The sequence below is a fragment of the Callithrix jacchus genome, chromosome 6, assembly GCF_049354715.1.
Source record: "Callithrix jacchus isolate 240 chromosome 6, calJac240_pri, whole genome shotgun sequence".
Classification (NCBI taxonomy): domain Eukaryota; kingdom Metazoa; phylum Chordata; class Mammalia; order Primates; family Cebidae; genus Callithrix; species Callithrix jacchus.
Window position 1 is genome coordinate 130,475,443 of NC_133507.1, and position 6,254 is coordinate 130,481,696.

Genomic DNA, 6,254 nt, shown 5'->3' on the forward strand with positions numbered 1-6,254 from the left:
AAACAATAATTATTTATAATTGCTAATGAACAATTATTTTTGGTGAATATTTGTGAAAAATCTTTTTTTCTTAAAAAATAACTTTATTGCTCAAGAATAGATAATTTTTAGAGGGTGGGCTATTGTGGGAATCCTAGACTTAACTAATTTGACTAACCTATCAGGGCAAAGAGCACTTTGATCTTTAATTAAATCATCAGTTACTTTGGCATCATAACAATGTCATAACAACATGGGATAAAATTTGTGAAAGAAAATAATTTTATTTCTACCTCTGCTGAGTCACAAATTATTTAATATGGATATTTTGTAGCTAAATGAACAGGTACGTGGAATCTATACTCTATTGAGAAAGCAAAAACATGAGAGGAAGTAATTGTAATTCATAAACTTCACCTATTGATCTTGGAAAACCAGAAAATCTCCAAACTCTTAATACAATTGAAAGGTAAGAAAAAAAAAACGTGGCACATATACACCATGGAATATTATGCAGCAATCAGAAATGATGAGTTCGTGTCGTTTGTAGGGACATGGATGAATCTGGAGAACATCATTCTCAGCAAACTGACACAAGAACAGAAAATGAAACACCGCATATTCTCACTCATAGGCAGGTGATGAAAAATGAGAACACATGGACACAGAGAGGGGAGTACTAAACACTGGGGTCTATTGGGGGGAAAAGGGGAGGGCCAGTGGGAGGGGGAGGTGGGGAGCGATAGCCTGGGGAGAAACGCCATATGTGGGTGAAGGGGTGAAAGCAAACAAAACACACTGCCATGTGTGTACCTATGCAACTGTATTGCATGCTCTGCACATGTACCCCAAAACCTAAAATGCAATAAAAAAATAAGAATAAAATAAAAAAAAAGAAAAAATAAAAAAAAAAAACTAGGTCAGCAACAGGTCTTGTTATGTAAGTTACTTCAAAACATAAAATAAAAGCAATTTATTAATTTGAAAGTTCAGTTAATTGAACAAGTCACATAGAATATAAATTTCTTCACTCACTAATTTGTCTTTCATTTAATAAGCGTGCATTTTGCTGTACTGTACATTCTATGGAAAATTTATAGTTCTAGGATATATGTAATTACTGTTCAGGCACGATTTATTTAAAAAAATACTCTTTCCCTTTTCAATTGCCTTAGGCAGTGCTTTAGTTTTCCATGCATACTATAACAAATTATCACAAAATCAGTGGCTTAGAAGTATAAAAACATGCTTTCACAGTTCTGAAGGTTAAAAGTCAAAATTCATATCACTGGTCCAAAATAAAGGTGCTGGTAGGGCCTGATCCCTCTAGAAGCTTCAGGAAGCATGTTCTTCCAGGTTCTGCTGGCTGCCATTCCTTGACTTGTGGTCTCATCACCCCAGTCTCCGCCTCTGTGGTTACACTGCCTCCTCTTCCTATGTGTGTGTGAAGTTAGGGCTCACTCAGAATCCAGGATAATCCTACACGTTCAAGATCCTTAACTCAATCACTTTGGTGAAGACCTTTTTTCTTTATTAGGCAGTATTTATAGGTTCCTTTCAGTGGTCATTATTCTACTAAGTACAGGTACAGTTGTCAAAAAATCATTGATCATATTACATAGGTCTACATCTGGACTCTCCATTCTGTTCCATTCTCATCTCTATGTCTAAAGCTAATACTCACAATTTCTTGATATTGTAGCATAATGGTAATATTGAAATCAGGTCATTTAAGTGCTCCAACTGTTCTTTTTTCAAAATACTCTTGTAGAATTTTTGCATTTCCATGTACATTTTGGACTAAACTTGTCAATTACTATGAAAAAGCCTGCTGCATTTTCACTGTTTTCCATTGAATTTGTGGATCAATCTTGGGAAATATGCCCTTTAAAACTATTGGGTCCTCTGAACTTTGTACAAAATATTCTTTTTTTTTTTTTTTTTTTGCTGAGCACAGGGGAATTTGTTGATGGTACATGACAAGGTGGGGCTCCCTATGCCCCTCCCTCTTCAAGGGGTCTGCATGGAAACTGTGAGGAGGGCAATTCCATGTGGTGGGGACTCAGTGTGGCAGGAATTCCCCAGCAGTGAGGGCCTCTCTTCCTCTCATGCTCTCGCTGGGGCCGGTGGTCCAAGGGTTTCACTCCTTGGAGGCTCTGTGGGACATGAGGTCCACCATCCTGTTGTTGTAGCCAAATTCATTTCATACCAGGAAATGAGCTTGACAAAGTAGTCGTTGAGGGCAATGCCAGCACCAGCATCGAAGGTGGAAGAGTGGTTGTTGCTGTTGAAGTCAGAGGACACCACCTGGTGCTCAGTGTAGCCCAGGATGCCCTTGGGGGGGCCCTCCGACGCCTGCTTCATCACCTTCTTGATGTCGTCATATTTGGCAGGTTTTTCCAGGTGGCAGGTGAGGTCCACCACTGACATGTTAGCAGTGGGTTCACATTAGGCCATTCCAGTGAGCTTCGCATTCAGCTCAGGGATGACCTTGCTCACAGCCTTGGCAGCGCCAGTAGAGGCAGGGATGTTCTGGAGAGCCCCGCAGCCGTCACGCCACAATTTCCTGGAGGGGCCATCCGCAGTCTTCTGGGTGGCAGTGATGACATGGACTGTGGTCATGAGTCCTTCCATGATACCAAAGTTGTCATGGATGACCTTGGCCAGGGGTGCTAAGCAGTTGGTGGTGCAGGAGACATTGCTGATGATCTTGTGGCTGTTGTCATACTTCTCATGGTTCACGCTCATCACGATCACGGGGGCATCAGCATAGGGGGCAGATATGATGACCCTTTTTGCTCCCCCCTGCTAGTAAGCCCAAGCCTTCTCCATGGCGGTGAAGATACCAGTGGACTCCACCACATACTCAGCACAAGCATCACCCCACTTGATTTTGGAGGAATCTTGCTCACAGAAGATGGTGATGGGATTTTCATTGATGACAAGCTTCCCATTCTTAGCCTTGAGGGTGCCATGGTGGAATCATACTGGAACATGTAGACCATGTAGTTGAGGTCAACACAGGGGTCACTGATGGCGACAATATTCACTTTACCAGAGTTAAAAGCAGTCCTGGTGACCAGGTGCCCAATACGACCAAATCAGTTGACTTCATTGACTCTGACCTTCACCTTCCCCATGGTGTCTCAGGGGTGCAGCTGGCGATGGGAGAGGAGATGCAGCTGTCTGTCAAACAGGAGGAGCAGAGAGCCCAAAATATTCTTTTTCATTTTTTTAAATGTTAAAAATGTTCCTTAGCAATGTTGTTTAGTTTTCAGTGTGTAGGTTTTCTGTGTATTTTGCTATTTTATGTTTTTGATACTAAACAATATGGTTTTCTTCCCCATAATTCTGGAGTGTCTTTTACTCTAAGGCATATTTTAATTCACTACTGAAGCATGACACTTCTGAGATTACTAAATGCTTTGGATGATGACTGAGACTTCTCCACAATGCTGGTCAAGGTTTGACTATCTCCCTACTTGAAGTGAGCTTAGAAACTTACTCAGTTAAAACACTGTAGTCCTGCCTCAAGGAGTCTCACCCTATGGAAGTATAGCCTAGTTCCCAGCAAAGACACAAATGGAAAATTCTGAAGCTTCTTGTGTTTTTGTTTTTTACACAATTTCCTCTCACCTCAGTTCTCCTGGTATCTAACCTCCGTGTCCTTGGTTCAGTGAGACCGCTTGACACTTCCTTAATTACACAGTCATTTAGAATGTGCCTCCAGCCAGACAGCTAGGAGTGATTGTGGATTCCCTTGGTTCTCCTTGTCACAGGGGTCATGGGCCTGTGTTGTATGTTTCCAATGTCTAAAAATAAGTATTTCATGTGTTTTTTTCTCCAATTTTATAGTTATTTATGAAAGGAGGTTATGATCCTTATTATTTTGTCATGGTTAAAAAGCAAAGTTATTATGTTTATTTTTAAGCTAGAAATGTATTCATACCAGTTGATCTGAAAGCATCCAATAATTCATTTTATTTTTGCAGCAATCACCTAAAACTTGAATGTGTTTGCAAGATACAAAACTTTATCCTGTAATAATTCAATAGAACTGATTAATTTACGGCAATAAAAATAATCCTCAATTGTAAATATCATCACTTTTATTTCTCACTCAGTATACACATCATAAATACCCTATCTGACTGAAGACTTGGTAGTAAACTGCAATGGTTGCATTCTTTATATTTGAAAATACATTTTCTTCATTCAATTCTTAACCCTTTCACCATTTTTTTCATTTTCTTAAATAACAGCATGAAAAAAGTAATGATCTGCCCATTAGAGTCTTACCATTTCAAAATGTTTTTGTAAAAATTCCACCTTACTTATTCAGGCATAATAGCTCAATTGTCCATAGATTCTTAATATATGGGTCTTGGTATATACCTATCTAACTGTACATGTCTTAATATACCAATACAGAACATCTATTTTTCTTATTTTAGTAACATTGCTGAACAAGTTATAATTCTAATATAAAATACATGTACATAATAACGATACATAATTTTCCAACATAATACCTTTGTACTATAATTTATATGAATTCTTTGGATAATTTTGGTATTTTAAATGTATATGGTATCTCAGAAAATAATTAATTTTGGAAACAAATTCATATTCTGATTCAATGTGATATTCATTAAATAAATGCAATCAAATTTGTCTATGTGTTTGTAAAGTTTTCTTTGCTCAATTTTGAATTTAATATATTGCTAATTAGTCATTGTTTCGTTAATGACAGATAATATTTAACTCCCACTGCATACAAGTAAGCATATATACATAAGCAAAAATGAAATGATAGAAAAATGTTATGGAATATTTTATTCTTTTTACATTGTGTCTTACGAGTTGAGAGCTTTTATGCTGTTATAATGATTACATACATTCTTTTCATATTACTCAATATGCAATTATGAGTAAGTATATCAGTTTGATATAAAACTAATTCACTAGACATGGAGACTAAAAGTGGTGCTTTTTTCACATTCTTCATAGACCCTCAATCAATAGCCTCCTAATTCTGAAATTGTCATCCAGTTTTAGGATATGAATGCCTATAGTCCAAAGTGAAATAAACATATATATGTATATACATTCTTATTCATTTTCAAATTTCATTCAATGCAGTGTAAAGTTTGATTTTACTTTTTGATCAGGCTTAGAATACATTCTGACTCTCTCCTACACCATTATTATATGTGAGACTACGTCTGGGAAGGAATTTGTAACATGCCTGGTCTTGAATATTGTCCCTCTCTGAAGGGTATGTGAGAGATTAACTTGGAAACTAGTAGTTCAGAAAAGCATATTTTAATTTACTTTCTTGAGTTATAATTCCATGCCTCACTGGCCTTCTATGTATCTTCTAGTTTATTATTTAGATGTTAAAAACATATTGTTAATTATGGCACTTAATCTTACTGATTTATTGTATAAAATTATCATTTTAAAACATTATCATGGTCATATGTGGGTCAGAGGCTTATTCAATTAGACTATCTGATGTCGGGACCTAAGGAACCTAGATTATTCATAAGCACCTGATGTTTGGAAACCATTACACACCTGATTATGTTTGCCCTTGCCCTTATTATTCTTTAGTTATGTCAAATATGTCAGTCTTACATTTTTCAAGAGGAATATCAGCTCTTTGAAAAACACATACATTCTTTTCTATGTATGGTTCATGCTAAGCTAAATGCCCTGCACACAGCAGGTGCCAAATGAACCCTTGATGTTTACTTACTGAAAAAATGTTAATATTTTTATGGCTATTTTGTTATTTGTCTAAAATGTATTTGGTGAAAGAAAATAGCAAAAGATTTATCTGTTTCAGCAACATGAATTACCTTTCAGCATAACAGAAAACTTTGCAGATGCCTCTTAGGGTTTTAAAATACTACCTTTGTGATCTACTTTGCCTCAATACCACTTAAGACAGTTCTTCTATTGGTTCCTATGTCTAAGCACATGGCTCTTGTTTTTCATATACTGGTAGGAAACGTTGTTTCTATTCCCCCTAAAAGCTTAGGTAAGGGCTAGATCCTGAGTAATAGAAGTGGTAAATCACAATTCACTGAGACTGAGCACTCTTTAAAAATTTCATTTCAGCAGCTTTTTACCTTTTCAAGTTAAAATAATACTATCATTGAAACATAAAAAGAATTATCATGGAACTAATTACCATTAAACAAAGACCACAGACTCTCAGTATTGGTGCTGATAACTTGTGTTTCATTGGATTATGCCATACTCTGCTA

The 6,254-nt window shown here is 36.7% G+C and overlaps 1 pseudogene; it reads right to left on the reverse strand.

The window, feature by feature from the left end:
* Positions 1-1,061: 1,061 nt before the first annotated feature.
* On the reverse strand, positions 1,062-2,990 carry LOC100386306 (glyceraldehyde-3-phosphate dehydrogenase pseudogene; annotated as a pseudogene).
* Positions 2,991-6,254: the final 3,264 nt, after the last annotated feature.